Raw genomic sequence first — 26,944 nt, 5'->3', positions numbered from 1 at the left:
GTTTGTTGTGGTCCACACAATCAAAGGCTTTGGCATAGTTAATAAAGCAGGGGTAGATGTTTCTCTGGAACTCCCTTGCTTTTTCAATGATCCAACAGATGTTGGCAATTTGATCTCTGGTTCCTCTGCCTTTTATAAATCCAGCTTGAACATCTGCAAGTTCACGGTTCACATATTGCTGAAGCCTGGCTTGGAGAATTTTGAGCATTATCTTGTTTCATGTGAGATGAGTGCAATTGTGTGGTAGTTTGAGCATTCTTTGGCATTACCTTTCTTTGGGATTGGAATGAAAACTGACCTTTTCCAGTCCTGTGGCCACTGTTGAGTTTTCCAAATTTGCTGGCATATTAAGTGCAGCACTTTCACAGCATCATCTTTTAGGATTTGAAATAGCTCAACTGGAATTCCATCACCTCCACTAGCTTTGTTCATAGTGATGCTTCTTCCTAAGACCCACTTGACTTCACATTCCAGGATGTCTGGCTCTAGGTGAGTGATCATGGTATCATGATTATCTGGGTCGTGAAGATTTTTTTTTGTATAGTTCTTCTGTGTATTCTTGCCATATCTTAATATCTTCTGCTTCTGTTAGGTCCATGCTGTTTCTGTCTTTTATTGTGCCCATCTTTGCATGAAATATTCCCTTGGTATCTCTAATTTTCTTGAAGAGATCTCTAGTCTTTCCCATTCTATTGTTTTCCTCTATTTCTTTGCACTGATCACTTAGGAACCCTTTCTTATCTCTCCTTGCTGTTCTTTGGAACTCTGCATTCAAATGGGTATATCTTTCCTTTTCTCCTTTGCCTTTCATTTCTCTTCTTTTCACAGCTATTTGTAAGGCCTCCTCAGAAAACCATTTTGCCTTTTGGCATTTCTTTTTCTTGGGGATGGTCTTGATCCCCATCTCCTGTACAATGTCACAAACCTCCGTCCATAGTTCTTCAGGCATGCTGTCAGATCTAATCCCTTGAATCTATTTGTCACTTCCACTGTATAATCATAAGTGATTTGATTTAGGTCATGCCTGGATGGTCTATCGGTTTTCCCTACTTTCTTCAATTTAAGTCTGAATTTTGCAATAAGGAGTTCATGATCTGAGCTACATTCAGCTCCTGGTCTTGTTTTGCTGACTGTATAGAGCTTCTCCATCTTTGGCTGCAAAGAATTTAATCAGTCCCATTACAGTGTTGACCATAAGGTGATGTCCATGTGTAGTCTTCTCTTGTGTTGTTGGAAGAGGGTGTTTACTATGACCCATGCATTCTCTTGGCAAAACTCTATTAGCCTTTGCCCTGCTTCATTCTGTACTCCAAGGCCAAATTTGCCTGTTACTCCAGGTGTTTCTTGACTTCCTACTTTTGCATTCCAGTCCCCTATAATGAGAAGGTCATGCTTTTTGGGTGTTAGTTCTAGAAGGTCTTGTAGGTCTTCATAGAATCGTTCAACTTCAGCTTCTTCAGCGTTACTGTTTGGGGCATAGGCTTGGATTACTGTTATATTGAATGGCTTGCCTTGGAAATGAACAGAGATCATTCTGTCATTTTTGAGATTGCATCGAAGTACTGCATTTCGGAATCTTTTGTTGACTATAATGGTTACTCCATTTCTTCTAAGGGATTCTTGCCCACAGTAGTAGATATAATGGTCATCTGAGTTAAATTCATCCATTCTAGTCCATTTTAGTTTGCTGATTTCTAAAATGTTGATGTCCACTCTTGCCATCTCGTGTTTGACCACTTCCATTTGCCTTGATGCATGGACCTAACATTCCAGGTTCCTATGCAATAGTGTTCTTTACAGCATCGGACTTTACTTCCATCACGCATCACATCCACAACTGGGTGTTGTTTTTGCTTTGGCTCCATCTCTTTATTCTTTCTGGAGGAGAACTCTCTGTCCTAGGGAGTTCACCATTCATTGTCCTGTCTTTTTTGCCTTTTCATACTGTTAATGGGGTTCTCAAGGCAAGAATAATGAAGTGGTTTGTCATTCCTTTCTCCAGTGGACCACTTTCGGAACTCTCCACCATGACCTGTCCGTCTTGGGTGGCCCTACATGGCATGGCTCATAGTTTCATTGAATTAGACAAGGCTGTGGTCCATGTGATCAGATTGGTTAGTTTTCTGAGACTGTGGTTTTCAGTCTATCTGCCCTCTGATGGGGAAGGATAAGAGGCTTATGGAAGCTACCTGATGGGAGAGACTGACTATGGAGGAAACTGGGTCTTGTTCTGATGGGCGGGGATATGCTCTGTAAATGTTTAATACAATTTTCTGTTGATACGTGAGGCTGTGTTCCCTCCCTATTATTTCACCTGAGGCCAAACTATGCTTGAGGTAATGAAGATAGTGGCTTCAGTTCAGTTCAGTTCAGTTGCTCAGTCATGTCTGACTCTTTGCGACCGCATGAATCACAGCACGCCAGGCCTCCTTGTCCATCACAAATTCCAGGAGTTTACTCAAACTCATGTCCTTTGAGTCAGTGATGCCATTCAGCCATCTCATCCTCTGTCGTCCCCTTCTCCTCCTGTGCCCAGTCCCTCCCAGCATCAGGGTCTTCTAATGAGTCAACTCTTCTCATGAGGTGGCCAAAGTACTGGAGTTTCAGCTTCAGCATCAGTCCTTCCAATGAACACCCAGGACATATATCCCTTAGGATGGACTGGTTGGATCTCCTTGCAGTCCAAGGGACTCTCAAGAGTCTTCACCAACACCAGAGTTCAAAAGCATCAGTTTTCCGGTGCTCAGCTTTCTTCACAGTCCAACTCTCACATCCATACATGACCACTGGAAAAACCATAGCCTTGACCAGATGGACCTCTGTTGGCAAAGTAATGCCTCTGCTTTTTAATATGCTATCTAGGTTGGTCATAACTTTCCTTCCAAGGAGTAAGTGTCTTTTAATTTCATGGCTGCAATCACCATCTGCAGTGATTTTGGAGCCCCCAGAAAACAAAGTCTGACACTGCTTCCACTGTTTCCCCATGTATTTGCCCTGAGGTGATGGGACCATATGCCATGATCTTAGTTTTTGAATGTTGAGCTTTAAGCCAACTTTTTCACTCTCCTCTTTCACTTTCATCAAGAGGCTTTTTCAGATCTGGTTTCCTCGGTGTGTATGCCCAGGAGTGGGATTGCTGGGTCATATGGCAGTTCTATTTCCAGTTTTTTAAGGAATCTCCACACTGTTCTCCATAGTGGCTATACTAGTTTGCATTCCCACCAACAATGTGAGAGGGTTCCCTTTTTTCCACACCCTCTCCAGCATTTTAGTTCCTCTTCACTTTCTGCCATAAGGGTGATGTCATCTGCATATCTAAGGTGATTGATATTTCTCCCAGCAATCTTGATTCCAGCTTGTGCTTCTTCCAGCCCAGCGTTTCTCATGATGTACTCTGCATATAAGTTAAATATGCAGGGTGACAACATACAGCTTTGACGTGCTCCTTTTCCTATTTGGAACCAGTCTGTTGGTCCATGTCCAGTTCTAACTGTTGCTTCCTGACCTGCATATAGGTTTTTCAAGAGGTCGGTCAGGTGGTCTGGTGTTCCCATCTCTTTAAGAATTTTCCACAGTTTATTGTGATCCACACAGTCAAAGGCTTTGGCATAGTCAATAAAGCAGAAATAGATGCTCTTCTGGAACTCTCTTGCTTTTTCAATGATCCAGCAGATGTTGGCAATTTGATCTCTGGTTCCTCTGCCTTTTCTAAAACCAGCTTGAACATCTGGAAGTTCACAGTTCACGTAAGTCCCATGCATGGGCTGCTGCACTCTGTATCCCCAACCCTGCGGCAGGCCACTGCTGACCCACGCCTCTGCCAGAGACTCCTGGATACTCACGGGCAAGTCTGGGTCTGTTTCTTGTGGGGTCACTGCTCCTTTCTCATGGACACTCAAGGCAAGTCTGAGTCTGTTTCTTGTGGGGTCACTGCTCCTTTCTCCTGGGTCCTGGTGCCCAGAAGGTTCTGTTTGTGCCCTTCAAGAGCCTGTTCCCCCAGTCCTGTGTAAATTCTGGTGGCTCTATGGTGGGGTTAATGGCGACCTCCTCCAATAGGGCTTATGCCATACCCAGGTCTACTGCACCCAGAGCCCCTGCCCCTGCAGCAGTCCACTGCTGACCTGTACCTCCTCTGGAGACAGTCCAACACAGTTCTATCTCAGTCTCTGTGGGGTCTCTGGGTCCTGGTGCACACAAGGTATGTTTGAGCCCTTTGAGCATCTCTGGAAGTTATGGGGTTTGATTCTCAATGCCATTTTGCCCCTCCTACCATCTTGCTAGGGCTTCTCCTTTGCCCTTGGATGTGGGGTATCTCCTCAAAATCTCTCCAGCTCCACACATCTGCCACTCCAGTGCCATGCAGCTGCTGCTCCAGCGCCTACCGTCTTCTGGGGCTTCTCTGCCATTGAACGTGGGGTATCTCCTCACAGTCACTCCAGCACTGAGCAGTATACTCAGTATCTTGTAATAACCTATAAAGGAAAAGAATCTGAAACAGACTAGATGTGTATATATATATATATATATATATCTGAATCACTTGGCCATATGCCTGAAACTAACACAACATTGTAAATCAACTATATCTCAATAATTTTTTAAAAACATATAGGGTCTTCAAATAATCATAGACTATTTGCTCACATGTCACATACTTGATTGTTATGAGTCGTGGATACCAAGTTTTGCTTCACTCTTAGAATAGTACAAAGATTCTGGAATCAGGCCGGGACTCATCTGCTACTGCTTGTGTGACTTGGGACAGGCTGCTCGGCTTTTTTCACTTTTAGTTTCCTCATCTGCACCTACTCCGTAGGGTTGTGAGGATTAAATGGAGCTAAGCACACAGAACCGGGCACACTGGCTAAGACGCAACCCAGTGTACCTTGAAATGGAATGGTCAGTATAAATCTAGAGGTCTATGAGAGAAAAGAGGAGTCTTAGATACCCTTGAAAGGTCACTCACAAGCCTTGCTGTGACCTCAGTTGTGGGGAGATGGGAGAAAGGTGGGACCAGAAAGCACCAGTGGAAGAAGCAGAGAGGGAGTTGGGCAGAGCAGCAGGGAAACAACTCGCCATTAGACTGTAAGCATCAGAACAGTGGAAACCAGGAATGCTTTATGTCTGTGTCCCCTGAATAGGCTGAGTACTTGAGCACACTAGGTGATCAGTGTCTGTGAAACCGACTAGAAATCATTGAACTGAAAGGATCTGGAAGCTTCCCAGAACTGGAGTCAATGCAAAGGGAAAACAGAACAATTCTGTTGCCAGAGCATCAGCCTGATGCTGGGAACACTGAGTCACAATCACAGGTGTTGTTGGGGTCATTTGTGAGGTGAGTCACCAGTAATATCTTAATAATAATAAAGTATGGAGCTTTCTGAATGATGTGTTGTTTCACAGATTAGAACAGATTCAAGGTTATCACTATAGCAATTATGTAGTCCAATATGCTTTGTTGAGTGCATTCGCTTGTGGGGGCACCGCACACATGTACATGCTGATGGCAGAATAGGTCAAGGTAAACAAGAAAAAACAAAAACAAATGAGAGCTACTGACTCAGACTGGAGGCGAGGTTGGCCCGATTTGATTTATTGTGAACCAGAGAAAATCAATCCCTTTCTTCCCTTTCTCCCCTCAGGATCCAGGGTAGGTGATGCTGCCTTTACAGGAAATATCAAAGAAGTGACATTTGAAAGTTTCATTTTAAAAACATAAAAACTGAAACCATGTCATTCAAGTGGCTTAGCATGTTAGACATTATAAACGCTTTCATATAAATCATTACTTAGAGGATCAACTTGGCTGAAGTGGTTGAAGGCTGACTATGACAGTAAACAGTGTAAACATTGCAAGTGTCACTCAGTCATGTCCGACTCTTTGAGACCCCATGGACTGTAGCCCATCAGGCTCCTCTGTCCATGTGATTCTCCAGGGAACAATACTAGAGTTGGTTGCCATGCCCTCCTCCAGGGGATCTTCCCAACCCAGGGATCAAACCCAGGTCTCCTGCATTGCAGGCAGACTCTTTACCATCTGAACCACCAGGGACATTGTCTAAATGGGATCTGAGAGATGAGGTCTTTATTCATGGAATACGTACCAACTTTGTGTTAGGGATTTCATGATCCACATCTTTTCAATAACTCATCCCACATCCAGACACATTTCCAAAAATGGAAGGGAGGGAGGGAAGGACGAAGGAGAGAAGAAAGGGGAATGTTTTTCTTTTGTTTGTCTTGACAAGCAAGCAATATGGGGGACAGTGGTATATCTTTTGGGTTCCAGTTTGGCCTCCAGTCTCACAAAGCAGCTAAAAGGAGAGTGGCTTAGTTAGAGGCTTATCATGGAGACCTGAAATTCACAGTCAAGATCGCATCTCTATCATAAGGCTATCTCCCTGTTCTCCCCATTGAGACTCCTATGGCCCACGCTGGCCCAACACCAGCCCCAGCAGAGGCTGGTTCCAAATCCCCTGCCACCATCAGGGGATTGCCACTATCACACCTAGACATGTTCTCTGACTTCAAAGAATGACATTTATAATTGGCTGCTCTGCTTTGCTATGTAATTATGCAAACTATACATTTATGGGTAAAAGGAAATGTACCTCCATATACAATCACTGATTTAGGGAGATATAGCTGAAATCTTGATTCCTAGTTTAGTGAATATAATTTATTCTGATACCTTTATCCCATAACAGAAGGGTAAACATCTTGAGGTCATTGATCATCTCTCATTGGTTTTTTTTTTTACAATGCTGTGGCCAATGCTAGGCATGTAATAATAACTGGTATTAACTCAATATGTCAGCATATTTGGAAAACTCAGCAGTGGCCACAGGACTAGAAAAGGTCAGTTTTCATTCTAATCTCAAAGAAGGGCAATGACAAAGAATGTTGAAACTACCATACAATTGCCCTCATTTCACATGCTAGCAAGGTAATGCTCAAAATCCTTGAAGCTAGGCTTCAACAGTACGTGAACTAAGGACTAATACTTTGGCCACCTGATGCGAATAACTAACTCATTGGAAAAGACCCTGATGCTCGGAAAGATTGAAGGAAGGAGGAGAAGGGGAGGACAGAGGATGAGATAGTTGGATGGCATCACTGACTCAATGGACATGAGTTTGAGCAAGTTCTGGGAGTTGGTGATGGACAGGGAAGCCTGGTGTGCTGCATGCAGTCCATGGGGTCACAAAGAGTCGGCCATGACTGAGTGACTGAACTGAACTGAACTGAACAAAGAACTTCTAGATATACAAGCATGATTTAGAAAAGGCAGAGGAACCAGAGATCAAATTGCCAACATTCGCTGGATCATAGAAAAAGCAAGAGTTTCAGTGGAATTCCTGGAAAACATCTACTTCTGCTTGACTATGCCAAATCCTTTGACTGTGTTGATCACAACAAACTGTGGAAAATTCTTAAAGAGATGGGAATACCAGACCACCTTGCCTGTCTCCTGAGAAACCTGTATACAGGTCAAGAAGCAACAGTTAGAACCAGATATGGGACAGCTGACTGGCTCAGAATTGGGAAAAGAGTACATCAAGACTGTATATTGTCACCTTGCTTATTTAACTTATAATGCAGAGCATATCATGGGAAATGCCAGGCTGGATGAATCACAAGCTGAAATCAAGATTGCCAGGAGAAATATCAACAACCTCAGATATGCAGATGATACCACTCTAATGGCAGATAAAGAAGAGGAACTAAAGAGCTTCTTGATGAGGGTGAAAGAGGAGAGTGAAAAAGCTGGCTTTAAAACTCAACATAAAAAAACTAAGATCATGGCATCTGGTCACTTCACTTCATTGCAAATAGAAGGGAAAAAGTGGAAGCAGTGACAGATTTTATTTTCTTGGGCTCCAAAATCACTGTGGATGGTAACTGCAGCCATGAAATTAAAAGATGCTAGCTCCTTAGAAGGAAAGCTATGATAAACCTAGAATGCATATTTAAAAAGCAGAGACATCACTCTGCTGACAAAGGTCCATCTAGTCAAAGCTATGGTTTTTCCAGTAGTCATGTACAGATGTGAGTTGGACCATAAGGAAGCCTGAGTACCAAAGAACTGACGTTTTTGAACTGTGGCTCTGGAGAAGGTTCTTGAGAGTCCCTTGGACAGCAAGGTCATCAAACTAGTCAATCTGAAAGGAAATCAACCTTAAATATTCACTGGAAGGACTGATACTTAAGCTGAAGCTCCAATGCTTTGGCCACCTGATGTGAACAGTTGACTCATTGGAAAAGACCCTGATTCTGGGACAGACTAAAGGCAAAAGGAGAAGGGGGCAGCAGAGGATGAGATGGTTAGATGGCATCACCGACTCAGGAGAATTTGAGCAAACTCCAGGAGATAGCGGAAGACAAGGAGCCTGGCATGCTGCAGTCCATGGGATCGCAAAGAGTCAGACATGACTTAGCAACTGAACAGCAAACAACCACAAAAACTAACTCAAAAGAGTTAGCTATAGGAATATTGGCCTTGTTTGACTTTATTTACTTCTTATTGCTAAGTTTTTGTTGCAATTATTGTTATTGTTCTTTTAAGGTTATTTCTGTGTCTAAACACTATCCTTTAATGAGGATACCCAGAAATGAAATGTTAGAAAGGCTACTCAGTAAAAAATAAATAAATAAGCAAGTAAAATCCAGGGAGGCTGTATTTAACACTGCTGTACTGTACACTTACAAATGGTTAAGATGGTAAACTGTGTTATGTGTTTTTTTACCTCAATAAAAAATAATCCCAGGCAGGTTGAACCCATAAGTCTCACTTCTTGCACGTGCTAAAGGGTGGCACAGGGCACTGTTCACAAGGGGCAATTACACAGCCATAACCCTCTTATCCAGTAATATATTTACAATGAATCCTTTGTAGCAGTAGATCAAAGAACAGCTTTTATTGACCCATATCCATATTTACTGTACAGCAAATGAGAACAAACACACACCCAGAGACCAGCTTCAGTTTCCTCTTACCACACCAGCTCCCTAAAGAGAAATAAATTTTCTGTCCTAAAACAGCTTTGCAAAGAGGAACTTCTGAAAAGCAAGCATCTGTCACTGAGGTTAACAGGACTCAACTTGAAAAATGACCCTTTGGCTCATGAGAAAACATAACTCTCTCCAAAACTGCTAGGAGTGAGGAGGGGTGGGAATGGGGAGACAAACAGTGGGAGTATGGAGAACATGATGAATGAAGCAAACAGAAAGACACATATATGTGTGTATGTGTAGCCCTGTGCACAAAACGTCCATTATTTGTATGCTTTCATTTCCAAAGGTCCAGATAATGTTAGGTAAAAGTGTAACTTATGACTCAGTCAGGGCAATTCTTTTGCTGTGATAAATCAACCTCGGCTAAGTCAACTAGGGTGGGGGTGACAAAAAAAAAAAAAAAAAAGATGATAAGCAGCAAACACATTTGTTCAGTGGGAAGACAGAATAAGGTAGCTCTCACTTTGAAGAACTGAGTTCAGAGGTTTCAAAGGGCACACAGGAAACGCTCCAACAGCAAAAACTGTGCCCTGAGCGTCATTCCAGCAAACTCTCAACCCTCCTCACAGCTTTATCTGATCGCCTGATTCTCTATCTCCAGATCCAAGACACCCGCAAAGAAAAAGGACTTTGTGATAAAATCAAGAGCTCAGGGCTTGCTTCGATCACCTTTCTGGTCACTGCAGACCAGGCCATGTTGAGATGAGATTGTCAGATGGTCAGAATCTGGTAGATTCTCTTGAGTTATTGGAATCTTGATGTTTTGTTGGTTTCTGGTTCTGAAAGTACTTACATATACAGTGACTGTTTTCGTCACAGATATAACAAGTTGACTACCAGAAAGGAAAAGGACATAGAGCTCTGAACCAGGCCTGTAAAACATTACAAATTCATCTCTGGCTCTCAAAAATATCTACAAGGTAGTATTTTGGTGACAATGAATATATACTGAGCCTTGGGTACCCCTTGGGCCAAAGGAGGAGAAAATCAGTCATTTAGGGAAAATCAGGCATTTAGCAAAATATATTTTGCTTGTTTTTTTGGAGGTGCTTTTTTTAAGACACCAATTGAAGAGCTATAAATTAAATTTGGAAGATCAAATTGTGAATGCTACTATTTCCCCAACACCAAATAATATCCACAGAACAGAGAGGTGGAATTGAATGGAAAGTCTTCATGGAAGAAAAGCAATATTCTTTTCTTTCTGCTACTCTGTGCTTCCCCCTGGAGGAGAAAATGGCAACCCACTTCAGTATTCTGTCTGGGAAAATCCCATGGACAGAGGAGCCTGACAGGCTACAGTCCATGGGGTCACAGTCAGACACGACTGAGCACACACACACCCAGGTACTCTGTGGTTCACCCTCATTGTGTGGGTTTTGGGGCCCATGGTTAGAAGAGAGTGTATACTTTGAGAATAACAGCAAAATGGTTAGCATCAAAGACATTTTGTGGGAAAAGAGAATATATTAAATGTATATCAGCTTTGAGAATCAACTACTACAAGTTAACATGGAAAGGTTTCACAGAAAATTGTTTCTGTCAGGGGAGATGATGCCCAAGCTTTCAAACATCCTGGCTGTATAAGTCTTGAGGGGAAATCAATGTAGACACCACAGATAATTCACAGGAAGTAGTTTGTAAGCATAATTGGATATTTTCATGAATGTTTTCTTAAGAAAAACCATAGAAAATTAAGTTAGTCATAGAATAGCTGGATACTCTGATAAACATATACCCTTCAGAAATGTTCCCAATATAAGATCTTGCTGCTCTCCATATATCTCTTTAGCCTTTGAAAAATACCTCTTCTTTACAACTTATTTGTTAGGCATTGCAAAACTCAAAATACACACTTTTGGTAAGAGGCCACTGACCATAAAGAGAGAAAAAAGTTTTTTTATAACAATATGGTGGTTTATCATGTGCTACACAGAACCAGGGGGCTTCCCATGTGGCTCAGATGGTAAAGCATCTGCCTTCAGTGCAGGAGACACAAAAAGCTGGGTTTGATCCCTGGGTGGAGAAGATCCCCTGGAGGAGGAAACGGTAACTCACTCTAGTATTCTTGCCTTGAGAATCCCAGGCTACAGTTCCATGGGGGTTGCAAAGAGTCAGACACAACTGAGCAACTAACACGTTTACTTTCACACAGAACCAGAGTGAATCTCCTTTTTTTGATTTACAGAATTAAATTGCAAACATAAAATTCAAACAATTCAAACAACAGCCCCCCTGATGATTCCTCTCTTTGCTATTCTCTGCTTGGTTTCACTGGGAGACTAGCCTAGTGCCTCCCTCTGGTACCTCAGGAGTCCTTAGGTCTCTGTTATTAGTTCTGAAGGCATGGAATGGAGAAGCCATTTTCTTTCATTGACCATGACTTTATAGTCAGTGGTCTATAGTCACTCTCTTTAAGCAGGCTCATGTGGGAGAAAGGAAACATGAATTTTCCAGAATAATGGGAAAGTCTGAATCCAGGGAATTTTCCTGGACTGCTGGGACTCAATAAGGCAACACTCAAAGGTACAAAGCAGCAGTCCACAGGGAAACAAACTTTAAACACATGGCCACATGGATCTTACTTGCTTGTCTTCCAGAATACGTAACATGTTAGAGGAGCCTCTATGGAGATCTCTAATTGATACTCAGCCAGCACAATGTTAAACCACATGTTTAATAGAAATAGGGGGAAAGAAATCCAATAACTCATTTCCTAAGCAATCAAACAAAGTCAAGCAAAAGAATACTAATGGTGGTATAGCTGAGGAAAAACTTCCTCTACCCTCTTATGTTCAGTTCTTGGGGACTGTGAATTAAATAACAAATGTCAGATTAACAGAAGAACGGGCATGTTTCTTTATTGATGACAATATTTTTATGTGCACAGGGGCTTCACAGAAAAGTGAAACCCAAAGGCAATTAGAACTTTTAACAAAGGGCAATAAATTGTGGAGATGTAATTAAACAAAGGAAAAGGGATCTGGGCTTCTAGGGGTAGTAAATTGTGGGAAGGTGAGTAGGAAATGTATGGTAGATAAGGGTTGTTCAGCAGAATTTGTTATGCAGATTCAAATTGTTCTCTGATAAGAGTCTTGTCCTCTTCCTGGTATGGGAGAGGAGGATATCTTTACAAACAGAAGTTTATATCCCTTTTACCATATGAAATGAAATTTATGCCCCGCTTTTAGGCAGAAAGGGAGAGTTATTCCTGTATCTGCTGCTTCTCAATTGCCTTGAGCTCAAAATAATCTTTATGTCAAAATGGCATATTTTAGAGTAGCATGTTCTAGGGTAGCATCCCCTTCATTGTTGATTATATCTATGCCAGCAAGGCAATCAATTTCATCTTTCCTTTGCAGATAGTAGAGAACAACAGGACATAGGAACCAATGAGAAATTCCCAGGGCTTTGCAGCACAGGAGTGGGTCCATATCACATTGCTCCTTTCTCCATCTTCTTTTCTCCCTCAGTCTCTTTTCAGAATGTAAGATACTAGACTTTGACTCTTTCTTCATCCCATTTCAACATGTAGCTTTGGGGCAATAGGGGCAGCTGTGGTCTACGGGTAATTCTTGATCAAGGACCCTCTTTTTCATGCCCTTCCTGGAATGCTTCCTCCTTGGCTCCCATCCCTGCTTTGGGCTCCCCCAGGCCTCTTGAGTCTTCTACTCAAAGGAGGGAAGTTGGCCTCATCTACCACAGCCTCTGGATTCTCTAGGCTATGCTAGAATTCACTTCCTTATTTCAGTGATACAAGTATTTTAAAGCCCTGAAAAACATTTTGATACCTTCTCACTGAAGGGGATCAGAATATGATACCCAAATTATGCCACTTTGGCATGTGCTAAGTGGTTTCAGTTGTGTCTGACTCTTTGCAACCCCATGAACTATAGTCTGCCAGGCTCCTCTGTCCATGGGATTCTCCAGGCAAGAATACTGGAGTGGGTTGCCATTTCCTTCTCCAGAGGATCTTCCCGACCCAGGGATCGAACCCACGTCTCCTTCATCTCCTGTATTGGCAGGTGGATTATTTACCACTAGCGCTACCTGGGAAGGCACAAGGATTATTTTGAACTTAAGGCAATTGAGAAGGCAATTCCCATACCAGGAAGAGGATAATAACACATCACTGAGACAGAGAAGGTAAGAGCATGAGTCTGCATAAACAAACCTATTAAGTAGCTTTTGTCTGTCATTAATTTCCCCCACACATTTCCTAGTCACCTTCCCACAATTTATTGCCCCTGAAAGCCCACCCCCTTTCCTTTATCTAGTCACCTCTCCACAATTTATTACCCTTTGTTAAAATGGTATATAAGCACTCAAATCCAAAAACGTTTTGGGATTTCAATTCTTTTCTGTGAAGCTACCATGAATGTAAAAACATTAACAGTTTAATTCACAGGTCCTAGCTATAGAACAGAAGAGGATAGGGTAAAATCTTTCTCCCCTAAATTACTATCTGTCTTACTTCTGTCCAGTTGATAAATATGTTTTGACTGACAGACTGCCAGGAGAGTCTACATGTACCAGAGCCTGTGACAGGTAAGAGCTTTCAGCTCAGAGGCAGCTGTGCCATGCTCATATAATAGAGCTTGACAGAAAGTCTTAATGACTAGTCGCAAACGGAAAGTGCAAAGGGGCACAGCTTCTCTTTAGAGAGCTCTAAGATACCATCAATCTCTGTCCCAGCCCAGGGTAAAAAGTGCCTCAAGCACTGAGTGGGGAATGCAGGGGCAAAATGGGTAATGAGTCAGAAAGGAATGTCTGCTAACCCACACTCACATACCTGCATGCCAATGTGAAGAGAGCGCTGCATAAATTCCTTTACACATATTAGGGTCTCACACACACTTCTGAGGGCAATTTTTTCATGTGAGAATCTGCCCTGTGTTTTACTGAACAGTAGGTAGGTCTTTTGGTATTTGCAAAAATAGTAGGTATTTTTTGGTAAAAAAGTAGGTAAAAGCAAAACAGTAGGTGTTTGCTTTTGGATGGAGCTCCGCAGAAGTATGCTGTCACTGTGACAACTTTTTTTCTCTCATACTTTCTTGGTATCATCGGCCTTGGCTTTCTTCATTAGATAATAGAGTGAAATTCATGCAGTGGCCTCAGAATCACTGCCCCAGAGGAAAATGGGCAGAGAGGGTAGTCAATCAAGGCCTGGCCTAGTGGCTTTGGTGTTTTTAATTGCTGATCTTTAAATACATGAGCCTAGAACAATGTTTCTCAAATTTGAAAACAGATGCTTTTTAGAGTCAATTTCTCATGCAACAATATAAAAATAAGACATTAAATCCAGGAATGAGAAATAATTCTCCAATATGGCTTTGGTTTGAATCTCCACCTCTTCATTTAGAGGCAGGTTTAGGGAAAAGAGCTCCATCTAAAGAACCCACATTTCCATCTATTACTTTAGATATCAGGTCAGAGTTAGTACTTTCAGAAAGCTTGACAGACCTCTTTGATGCAACGAGGGGTAGGGGAGTGGGGCAGGGAGGAAAACATACTTTCTAAGCAGTAAAATCCAAGATATCCCATGATTCAATGGGTCACTTTGGAGACTCTCAGCAAAATAAGCTCAGAATGGCCACCAGTATTAAGGCATCTGTTGGTCAAAAAAGCTGCAGAGCAAGTGGGTTCTCTGTCCCAAGTTCCCATTTTCTTCGTGGTTTCTCTTTAGCGTAAGAAGTGCGACAGAGAGCAAGATGACATGGGCAAGGCAGCATCTTCATCATCGTTCTTACCTTGCCAAGGAACAAACCAACGAGGATTCTATTCATCTTTATGTAACAAAGAAATAAAGGAAGGTAGAAAATTGTGGAAGATGGAAATCAACTTTGGCCAAAGGTTCTCAAGCTCACCTCACTCTTTGGTTCAAAAAAGGTATGTATACGACTTTTTTGTTTTTTTCTTTTTTTGTGGCGGGGGTGGGGTGGCGGGCATAAAAGCAGGACAGGGGTTAAGAAGTAAGCAGATAGAGGGGATACTTCTTTTAAGGTAATATGTAGAAAGCAAAATTTCATGCCTTTTAGAGAAAATTCATACTTCAGTGGAAAACTTTACTTTCTACAGCTCTTGCTTCCTGTGCATGCTAAGTCGCTTCAGTCATGTCTGACTCTTTGAGACCCTATGGACTCTGGCCAGCCAGGCTCCTCTGTCCATGAGATTCTCCAGGCAAGAATACAGGAGTGGGTTGCTATCCTCCAGGGGATCTTCCTGGCCCAGGGATCTAACCCATGTCTCTTACGGCTCCTGCACTGGCAGGTGGGTTCTTTACCACTAGCGCCACCTGGGAAGCCCCCTAGCTTCCTACAGGAGCTATTTTATAACTCTGTAAGTTGTAGGGAAGGGATCAGTCAGTTTAGTCGCTCAGTCATGTCCGACTCTTTACAACTCCATGGACTGTAGCACACCAGGCTTCCCTGTCCATCACCAACTCCTGGAGCTTGCTCAAACTCATGTCCATTGAGTCAGTGATGTCATCCAACCATCTCATCCTCTGTTATCTCCTTCTCCTCCTGCCTTCAATCTTTCCCAACATCAGAGTCTTTTCCAATGAGTCAGTTCTTCCCACTGGGTGGCCAAAGTATTGGAGTTTCAGCTTCAGCATCAGTCCTTCCAATGAATATTCAGGACTGATTTCCTTTACGATGGACTGGTTGGATCTCCTTGCAGTCCAAGGGACTCTCAAGAACTCAAGAGTCTTCTCCAACACCACAGTTCAAAAGTATCAATTCTTCGATGCTCAGCTTTCTTTATAGTCCAACTCTCACATCCATACGTGACTACTGGAAAACCATAGCTGTAATTTCTGTCCTGTCTGGTTCAACTGGCTTCCTTGGGTGAGGGGGGCGGGGAGGGTTACATCCATTTGTAATGAATTTGTAATTCATTTCAACATTCTTTGCTCCCTATAAATCTGGGCTGCTTTTTAAAATCAGTTATAACACATGCCTGGTTCCCTCAGTTATTACAAGTAAAATCTTTAACACATTTATTTTTATGTCTATATGAGGGTGTCATGATTTTACCTTTCTTGTTACAAATTTTCTTGTAACACCCTTGTAAGACTTCTTCCTTGGGGAGCAGCAGAAGGAAACATGCTGGAGGCCTTCAGGCTGCAGGAAGCTAGTACTAGGTCATCTGATCTACAGATAAGGGGAGCAAACTAGCTCTTCTCAGGGGACAGACCCTTTCTCCTCTCAAATCTTTCAGGTTAATACCACCATCCAGTATTCTTGCCTGGGAAATCCCATGGACAGGGGAGCCTGGTGGGCTACAGTCCATGGGGTCGCAAAGAGTTGGACACAACTGAGTACACATGCACTCACAAGACCACCATCCACCACATGCATTTGGTCACCTTTTGGGAGAAGGCATCCTTCCCATTTTCGAAGGCATTACTTCCGGCTTGTCTCTCCTCTTGCAGGTTTCCCACACTCTCCATTTGCAGGTCTCTGCGTGGGAGAGCTGCAGTTTCACCCAGTGGGCAGGGTTGGGTTTCTGTTAGCTGGCCTGCAACCCCCTGTGCTCTGCCAACACACAATGATCAGTAGCATTCCTGAAATTCCTGACATAGCAGAGAAGCCAGGCTTGGTCCTGCGAACGCCCTTGAACTGTGGTTCTGAACCTAATGGGGTATTTATCTTTTATTCACAGCCAGAGGTTAGGACCTATTTATGTAAATCCTCCACCAAGGGTCAATTCATCTTGACCCCCTGGTTTTCATTTCTCTAATTGTCACAGGTATTTTTTAGACCCCTTGGAAACTCTTCATTCAGTGAAAAGCTGCAGGGTCAGTAAGAATTCGGTTACAAAGGGAAGGGGTGGAGGGCTGGAAGAGTTGAGGAGGCTTCCTCTGAAGTGTTCTAAGAAGATTTCAGAGGCCACCCAGTTGACAAAGTAAAAACAGCAATGACCTTATGCACCCTGTTTTATTCACAGAAAGTATGCTTTCTTGAAATGGTATCTTCACCTAAGAAGTTGCTTAAAGCACACATTGTCCAATTTCAGTTTCCTAGAGCACGTATTGTCCCGTCTCAGTGGTGGTAAGGGGTTAGGAAGCGAGCTATTAGAATGGAGGGCCTCTGGGCGGGCACTGGCTCTGCAGACAATTGTTCCCAATTAATGGACCCCAGCACCCTACCAGCTTTGCATTTTAAAAGGGGGCCCCAGAATAGTGAGAAAATACTTGATTCTTAAGAACTGACCCAGGTTACAGGGATTTCAGGCCACATGGGAAGCCTGCAGGGGAGATATTTAGAGGTCAGCAGGTCTTTGGGGGGCCCTCAAAGCATTCTTGATTGAGAGCCTTGTGCTCCAACTTCTAACTCCCAGGAATGAAGATTTGAGGGAAGGAATCATGTGGAAACCAGCCCAACTGTTTTAACATCCCTGGAGAATTTCTCTTTTCACTAACTGGATCTTCATCTTCTATACCTTAAGCCTGTTGAGGTGTTTTTTTTTTTTTTTTTCCATTTTCAATCAAGAGGTGGTGGAGAGAATCTAATCTTAAAAAACACTTTTTTCATTATTTTCTGTCAACATTTTATTATGCAAAAAGTCAAACGTACAGGAAAGTTGAACAAATAGTACTGTGACCATCCCATATACTCACACTATTTAAATTCAACAGATACCTTTTGGTATATCTGCTTTATCTATATACACAGTATATATACATATTTGTTTTATGTTTGTATACACTTTTTTTGCTAATCTATTTAAAAGTAAATTGGAGACCTAAATGTAAGTCTAGATACTATTACATTCTTAGAGAAGAACCTAGGCAGAGCACTCTTTGACATAAATCATAGCAATATTTTTTGGGATTCACCTCCTAGAATAATGAAAATAAAACCAAAAATAAACAAATGGGACCTAACTAAACTTAAAGACTTTTGCACAGCAAAGGAAGCCATCAACAAAATGAAAAGACAGCTCACAGAATGGGAGAAAATATTTGGGAGAAATATTTGGGAGAAAATGATGTGACTGATAACGGATTAATCTCCAATATATGCAAACAATTCATGCAACTCATTATTAAAAAATAGACAACCCAATTAAAAAATGGGTGGGAGACCTAAAAAGACATTTCTCCAAAGAAGATATACAGATGACCAAAAAGCACAGGGAAAGATGCTCACCATTGCTAATTATTAGAGAAATGCAAATCACAACTACAGTATCAACTCACACCAGTGAGAATGACTATCATCAGAAAGTATACAAACAATAAATGCTGGAGAGGATGTGGAGAAAAGGGAACCTTCCTATGCTGTTGGTGGGAATGTAAATTGGTGCAGCCACTATGGAGAACGGTATGGAGATTCCTTAAAAAACTGATAATAGAGCTACCATATGACCCCTGCAATCCCATTCCTGGGCATAAATCTGGAGAAAAACATGATCCAATAAGATACATGCACCCTAATGTTCATTGCAGCACTGTTTACAATAGCCAAGACAGGGAAGCAACCTAAATGCCCACCAAGAAAGGAACGGATAAAGAAGATGTGGTATATAGATACAATGGAATATTACTCAGCCATTAAAAAGAATGAAATAATGCCATTTGAGCCACACAGATGAACCTAGAGATTATCATACTAAGTAAGTCAGAGAAAGGCTACCATATGATATCACTTATATATAGAATCTATTGAAAAAAATGATACAAATGAACTTATTTGCAAAACAGAAACAGACTTACAGACTTCAAAAACAAACTTAGGTTACCAAAGGGGAAAGGTGGAAAGAGAAATAAATTAGGAGTTGGAATTAACATATACACACTACTATACATAAAACAGATAATCAACAAGGATCTACTGTACAGCACAGGAAACTCTACTCAGTATTCTGTAATAATCTATATAGGAAAATAATCTGAAAAAGGATGGATGTATGTATATGTATAACCAAATCACTTCTCTGTACACTGAAACTAACACAATATTGTAAATCAACTACAGTTCAATATAATATAAAAATTAAATTAAAACAATTCCTAAAAGATTGCATTATAAAAATTAAAAATAAAAGTAAATTGGAGGGAGCTTCCCTGGTGAGTCAGTGGTAAAGAATCCACCTGCCAACGGAGGAGACACAGGTTCAATCCCTGATCTGGAAAGCTCCCACATGCCTCAGAGCAACTAAGCTCATATGCCACAACAATTGAGCCTGAGCTCTAGAGCCTGGGAGCCACAACTACTGAACCCATAAGCCTCAGCTTCTGAAGCCTGCATGCCTAGAGCCTGTGCTCCACAATAAGAGAAGCCACCACAATGAGAAGCTCACACCCAACTAGAGAGGAGCCCCCCACTTGCCACAACCAGAGAAGGCCTGTGCAGCAACAACAACCCAGCACAGCCAAAAATAAATCAATAAATAAAATTATTTTTTAAAAAGTGTATTGGAGATATCATGACACTTTACTCCAAACACCAGCCTGTATATTTTAATATAAGTTTATTCTCATATATAACTATCATATCATGAACACCTCTAAGGAAATTACCAGTAATTCCATAATATCACATAACTCTTAGATTAGAAAGAAAGAAAGAAAGAAAGTGAAGTCACTCAGTTGTGTCCAACTCTTTGCAACCTCATGGACTGTAGCCTGTTAGGCTCCTCCATCTATGGAATTCTCCAGGCAAGAATACTAGAGTGGATTGCCATTTCCTTCTCCAGGGGATCTTCCCGACCCAGGGATCAAACCCAGGTCTCCCACATTGCAGGCAGACTCTTTACTGTCTGAGCCACCAGCGAATCCCTTAGAAACTTTTAGAATATCCAGTCCATATTCAAATCACCCCGATTTCCACCCTAATGTCATAACAATTTCTTTTCTTTTTTTTTTGATTTGTAAGTACATTTAAGTTTGAATTTCTTTTTTAAACCAGAATGGTTTCTTTAGTCTTTTTGGAATAGTCCCTCTACTTCTTTTTTTAGATGACATTATCTTTTTGAAGAGACTTTATAGGAAGTCTCATTTCTGGACTTGTCTGATTATTTCCTCGTAGAGGTATTTAACTTGTTCTTCTCTCTCCCAGATTTCCTGTTTTTATGGGTTGAATTGTGTCTGTTCCCTGAAATCATATGTTGAAGCTAAAGGAGTGCAGAATATGTCACTTTAAAATCTGCCTCTTTGAATATGGATTATTTTGTCTGATTATTTTTAAGAAACAGAAGTCATAGCAAAAGCTCTGAAAACTGAGTAGAAGTTACTCTTTGTAAGGAACATTTACATTTATAAGGGAGGTCTCCATTTGTAAGGGTGTCTCCCTTACAGGGAGGGAGGATGAGTAAGGAAGAAAGGATGAATAAATCTCTACAAACTCTTATCAATGGAGATGAAAGTGAAAAGTGTTAGTCTCTCAGTTGTGTCTGACTCTTATGGCCCCATGGCTCCTCTGTCCATGGAATTCTCCAGGCAAGAATACTGGAGTGGGTAGCCATTCCCTTCTCCAGGGTATCTTCCTGACCCAGGGATCAAATCCAGGTCTGCTGCATTGTAGGCAGATTCTTCGCCATCTGAGCCACCAGGGAAGCCTGGTGAAACTCTTATCAATGGAGATGGCATAGACTTAAATCTTTTTAACAACCATACCATTTTTTTAAATCTTCATTCTCCTTGTGCTTTTCCTGGTAGCCTGCCATAACTGGGTCCCCAATTCTCCCATCTGTCTTTTGCCTTTAGCTGGAAATGGTATTTAAGGTGGTGACTTGAGCCATTTGAGGGGATTACTCAGTTTTCCTGAGTGTCTCCCATATATATAGGCAGTATGCATGTGTGTACATGCTATGTTGCTTAGTCATGTCTGACTCTTTGAGACCCTATGGACTGTAGCCCACCAGCTCCTCTATCCATGGGATTGTCCAGGCAAGGATACTGGAGTGGGTTGCCATGTGCTCCTCCAGGGGATCTTCCTGACCTAGGGATCGAACCCACATCTCTTATGTGTCCTGCATCAGCAGGGGGGTTCTTTACCACTAGTGCCACTTGGGAAGCCCATATAAGCAGTATACGTGTTCTTAAACTTCTGCTTGTTTTTTCTCCTGTTAATCTGTCTTTTTGTTATGCAGAGGTCTCAACCAAGAATCTAGAAAGGTAGAGGGAAAATTATTTTTCCTCCTTTACAAAGCCCAACCCACAGTACTTTAGAATATGACATTATTTAGAAATAGGGTCATTGTGGTCATAATTAAGATGAGGCCATACTGGAGTAGCATGGGTCCCTAATCCAAAATGACTGGTATCCTTATAAAAGGAGAAATGCAGAGATAGACATGCACACAGGGAAAGCACCAAGTGAACATGAAGGTATGGATCAAGGTGATGCTTCTACATGTCAAGGAAGATGACAGACTGCCAACAAACCATCTGAAGCTAGGACAGAGGCATGAAACACATCCTCACAGCCCTCAGAAGGAACCAACCTTACCCACACCTTAGTTTCATACTTCAGCCTCCAGAACTGTGAGATAATAAATTTCTGTTCTTTGAGGCACTCAGTTTGTTGTACTTTGTGACGGCAACCTGGCAAACTAATATACCTATAACTGGATGTTAGCTCTAGAGACTTGATCAGATTCGGTTGAAAATTTTGGCAAGAATACTACCTAGGTGACACTGTGCCCCTCATCTGTTGTTCAGTTGCTCAGTCATGTCCAATTCTTTGAGACCCCATGGACTACAGCATGCCAGGCTTCCCTTTCCTTCACTATCTCCCAGAATTTGCTCAAAGTCATGTCCATTGAGCTGGTGATGTCATTCAACTATCTCATCCTCTGTCAACCCCTTCTCCTTTTGCCCTCAGTCTATCTCAGCATCAGGGTCTTTTCCAATGAGTTGGCTCTTCACATCAAGAAGCCAAAGTATTGGAGCTTCAGCATCAGTCCTTCCAATGAATATCTGGGATTGATTTCCTTTAGGATTGACTGGTTTGAACTCCTTATAGTCCAAGGGTCTCTTGATTCTTCTCCAGCACCACAGTTCAAAAGCATCAATTCTTTGGTTCTCAGCCTTCATTATGGTCCAACTCTCACATCCATACATGACTAGTGGAGAAACCACAGCTATGTCTATACAGATCTTTGTCAGCAAAGTGATGTCTCTGCCCTAAATACTGCATCACATCATGTTATAGTGTGTAACCTCAGTCTACTCAGATTGTAGAAAAAGCAAGAGAATTCCAGAAAAACACCTACTTCTGCCTCATTGACTACACTAAAGCCTTTGACTGTGTGGATCACAACAAATTGTGGGAAATTCTTAGAGATGGGAATGCCAGACCATGTGACCTGCCTCCTGAGAAACCTGTATGCAGGTCAAGAAGCAACAGTTAGAACCAGACATGGAACAATGGACTGGTTCAAAATTGGGAAAGAAGTACGTCAAGGCTATATATTGTCACCCTGCTTATATGCAGAGTACATCATGTGAATTGCCAGGCTGGATGAAGCCCAAGCTGGAATCAAGATTGCTGGGAGAAACATCAATAAGCTCAGATATGCAGGTGACACTCCCTAATGGCAGAAAGCGAAGAGGAACTAAAGAGCGTGATGAACGTGAAAGAAGAGAGTGAAAAAGCTGTTAAAACTCAACATTCAAAAAACTAAGATCATGGTATCTGGTCCCATCACTTCATGGCAAATAGATGGGGGAAAAAATAGAAACAGTGACAGACTGTATTTTCCTGGGCTCCAAAATCACTGTGGATGGTGACTGCAGTTATGGAATTAAAAGACGCTTGCTCCTTGGAAAAAAAGCTGTGACAAGCCTGAACAACATATTAAAAAAGCAGAGACAGTGCTTCCTTTTATTAGGGAATGGTAGAGAAGGAAATGGCAACCCACTCCAGTATTCTGGCCTGGAGAATTCCATGTACAGAGAAGACTGGTGGGCTACAGTCCTTGGGGTTGCAAAGAATCAGACATGACAGAGCGGCTAACATTTTCACTTTCATTTAGAAGCCAAGATCTGGTTTCAATGTAAGCTTATTGCTATTGAGATGATGTCGCTTCTACCTAGACCAGAGCAGTGAACAGGGCTATGAAGTAGAAGGGTCAGCTTCATGGGCAAGCTACCAGTACAGTCACAGAAGCACTCATGCCTAGGAGGACTGTGTGCTTGGAATTTAATTCTGTCATCACTGTCTTGAAATTAGTTGCAATTTTATCTTTATAATATTTGTATTTGGTCAGTTCAGTTCAGTTCAGTTGCTCAGTCGTGTCCGACTCTTTGCGACCCCATGAATCGCAGCACGCCAGGCCTCCCTGTCCATCACAAACTCCCGGAATTTATTCAAACTCATGCCCATTGAGTTGGTGATGCCATCCAGCCATCTCATCCTCTGTCATCCCCTTCTCCTCCTGCCCCCAATCCCTCCCAGCATCAGGGTCTTTTCCAATGAGTCAACTCTTTGCATGAGGTGGCCAAAGTATTGGAGTTTCAGCTTCAGCATCAGTCCTTCCAATGAACACCCAGGACTGATCTCCTTTAGGATGGACTGGTTGGATCTCCTTGCAGTTCAAGGGACTCTCAAGAGTCTTCTCCAACACCACAGTTCAAAAGCATCAATTTTTCTGCACTCAGCTTTCTTCACAGTCCAACTCTCACATCCATGCATGACCACTGGAAAAACCATAGCCTTGACCAGACGGACCTTTGTTGGCAAAGTAACGTCTCTGCTTTTTAATATGCTATCTATGTTGGTCATAGCTTTCCTTCCAAGGAGTAAGCGTCTTTTAATTTCATGGCTGCAATCACCATCTGCAGTGATTTTGGAGCCCCCCGAAATAAAGTCAGCCACTGTTTCCACTGTCTCCCCATCTATTTGCCATGAAGTGATGGGACCAGATGCCATGATCTTAGTTTTCTGAATGTTGAGCATTAAGCCAACTTTTTCATTCTCCTCTTTCACTTTCATCAAGAGGCTTTTTAGTTCCTCTTCACTTTCTGCCATAAGGATTGTGTCATCTGAGGTTATTGATATTTCTCCCAGCAATCTTGATTCCAGCTTGTGCTTCCTCCAGCCCAGTGTTTCTCATGATGTACTCTGCATATAAGTTAAATAAGCAGGGTGACAATATACAGCCTTGACGTACTCCTTTTCCTATTTGGAACCAGTCTGTTGTTCCATGTCCAGTTTTAACTGTTGCTTCCTGACCTGCATACAGGTTTCTCAAGAGGCAGGTCAGGTGGTCTGGTATTCCCATCTCTTTCAGAATTTTCCACAGTTTATTTGGTCAGTGGAGTCCAAATGATAATGGAGCCTGCACCAGGGGCTTGGAGACTTACTTCATGCTTGGCTCCCCAGGACAGGGGTCTCACTCCTGCCTCCTGGTGCCCTGGGCCCTACCCAGCCTCCCAGTCTTCAACCCTTCCCAGCAACCACCACTGCCCTCTGTCCTCAATGAGAACCTGGGTGTGAGTACAGGGAAGGTCAGGGGTGAGTGCAGGGAAGGTTGGGGGTGAGTGCATTTGCCCCACAATATCTTTGGACAAGGCACAGTGGACAACCCCAGGTTGGCAATGCCTCATCACATTCAGCAGGTGACCAGGCAAGGACAGGCTCTCCCCTACCACCAATCCAGTCCCTAGTGTACTCCAGCACTAAGGTTCCACTATGCTTGGAAGGCTCCCATTAGCTGTTGGCTTGGGGTTGCAGGCCCATGGGAAGGAGAAATGTCTGGATTGACTTCTTTGCCCCTGGCCCAGTCAGTGGAGTCCAGTGTGATGTTTTTACATCCCATTTGTCAAACCCCATTGTCACAAGACAGGGCCCCTGGTGGCCTAGGAGCATCTGCATTTGTCTCCTATGCATCTCTTAAGCATCCTGTGCAAAGGGATGCTTTATTTTTTTCCTTCCCACTTCCTGAATCTGGTTTGTGTGAGCCTCTTCTGGCCAGCTCAAGACAGTCTCCAAGACAAATAAGAAAATACCAATTGTGATATTTTAGCTATTCCACTTGCAGATCAAATGCTTTTACATTTGTTTTAAAACTGACATCACACAATACAGAGACAAAAGTTAAAATTCATTTTAAAACAATTTAAAATTTTAATTTTCCTTACCTAGAACAAGATTAAATAGCAAAGAAAAAACACCATGACTAGTTGAGTGAGTAATAGAGTGTGAGAGAAAGGAAAAGGCTTTATGTTTTATCTTTGACAGCACTTCATTCCTGCTTCTTGAACAGGTAGCCTCACATTTTCATTTTGTACTGGGCCACACAAATTATGTACCTGGTCCTGAAATATATATATGTATATGTGTATACATATATATATGTGTGTATATATATATATATACACACACACACACAATTTATGTGTAAGATAATATGTGTATTATATATATAATATATATTAATCATGATATCTTATTGATATGTATGTTATATTGATACATTAATCATGAGGTCATACTAATATTCAAATTTAACATTATAAGGTTTTTCCAAAAGTTATTTTATAACATGTGTTTATTTTCTATGATACTGAAGATTTTGGTTCTGAATGTAATAACATAGTTACTTACTTGTTTTATCTATAATACAAACATATGTTTCAAAACTTCAATATCAATGTTATCACTAACAATAAAACTACAATGTAACATGTAAGATTCTTGTCACTTCTTTTTGACTTCAGTATAGTCTAACTTTGATGTTCATAAGTTATTTGAAATAATTCTTGTCTCTGTGTGATTCTGTTACCTTTGATATATGGTCAGGTTTATTTTTTTCTTTCCAATTTGAGACTTTGCTTTGCTTTCTTTTTTATATTGCTGTTTTTTTGAATGTTAAACATTTAAATATTTCAAAAGTCAAACTATCTAAGAAGACATAGAGAAATTTCTCTCCAGTTCCTATTTTCTTCTCCTCAGCCCCGCTCCAAGCTCTCTACAGGGAACTATTACTATTGGGTGCTGATTCCCTGGTGATTCAGTTGGTAAAGAATCTGCTTGCAATGCAGGAGACCCAGGTTCGATCCCTGGGTCAGGAAGTTCCTCTGGAGAAGGAAATGGCAACCCACTCCAGTATTCTCTCCTGGAGGATTCCATGGACAGAGGAGCCTGGTGGGCCTAGTCCATGGGGTCACAAAGAGTCAGACATGACTGAGTGACTAACACTTTTCACAACACAGTCTTCCAGTATTTGGGGCAGGGGGAAAGCAAATATATATACATATTCTTATTTTCCTCCTTTCATATACAAAAGATAAAACACTATATACATGCTCTGTACATCTTTTTAGCAAAATAGCTTCCATATTAGAACATAGACATCCTCTCATTCTTTTTATACAACTGTATAATACTTCATTATGAGGTATTCATTATGAGGCTTCACCAGTGGCTCAGAAAGAATCTGCCTGCAATGTAGGACAAACAGTAGATGTGGGTTTGATCCCTGGGTCTGGAAGATCCACTGGAGAAGAAAATGGCAACCCACTCCAGTAGTCTTGCCTTAAAAATCCTATGGACAGAGGAGCCTGGCGGGCTACAGTCCAAAGGGTCACAAAGAGTCAGACACGACTGAGCACAAACACACGAGGCTAAATCTTCATTTATTCCATAGATCCTCTAAAGGTGGACATTTCAGAGTTCTAGTTTTCATTATTAAACATAACGCCACAGTAAATAACCTTGTACATTTAGTATTTCACAATTATAGAGGGATACTTATCAGGTAAATCCTTAGCAGGGAGACTGCTAGGTCACAGGGTAAGTGTAATTTTGTTAGATAATCCAAATTCCCCTCCTCGGGGATTATACCATGTTGCACTCCCATCAGTAACATATGACAGTACTTGTTTCTTCATAGCCCTGTCAACAGTGTTGTTTTCTCAAACTTGGGGATTTTAGTCAATGTGATTTTGGTAAAATGGTAGCAATGTAGTTGTAAC

At 41.8% G+C, this 26,944-nt stretch overlaps 1 long non-coding RNA gene across 1 annotated transcript; it reads right to left on the bottom strand.

Annotated features, from left to right (window-relative positions):
- Positions 1-4,019: 4,019 nt before the first annotated feature.
- On the bottom strand, positions 4,020-26,335 carry LOC122434406. Its single transcript, XR_006267367.1, has 4 exons — positions 26,323-26,335; positions 22,929-22,935; positions 14,050-14,056; positions 4,020-4,312 (listed from the first exon to the last, which is right to left on the bottom strand). It is a non-coding gene; the product is annotated as an uncharacterized LOC122434406 (long non-coding RNA).
- Between the last annotated feature and the right edge of the window lie 609 nt (positions 26,336-26,944).

This window comes from Cervus canadensis, chromosome X, assembly GCF_019320065.1.
Source record: "Cervus canadensis isolate Bull #8, Minnesota chromosome X, ASM1932006v1, whole genome shotgun sequence".
NCBI lineage: Eukaryota > Metazoa > Chordata > Mammalia > Artiodactyla > Cervidae > Cervus > Cervus canadensis.
Note: the sequence above shows the minus strand (reverse complement) of the source record. Positions and strands in the feature narration are given on the sequence as shown.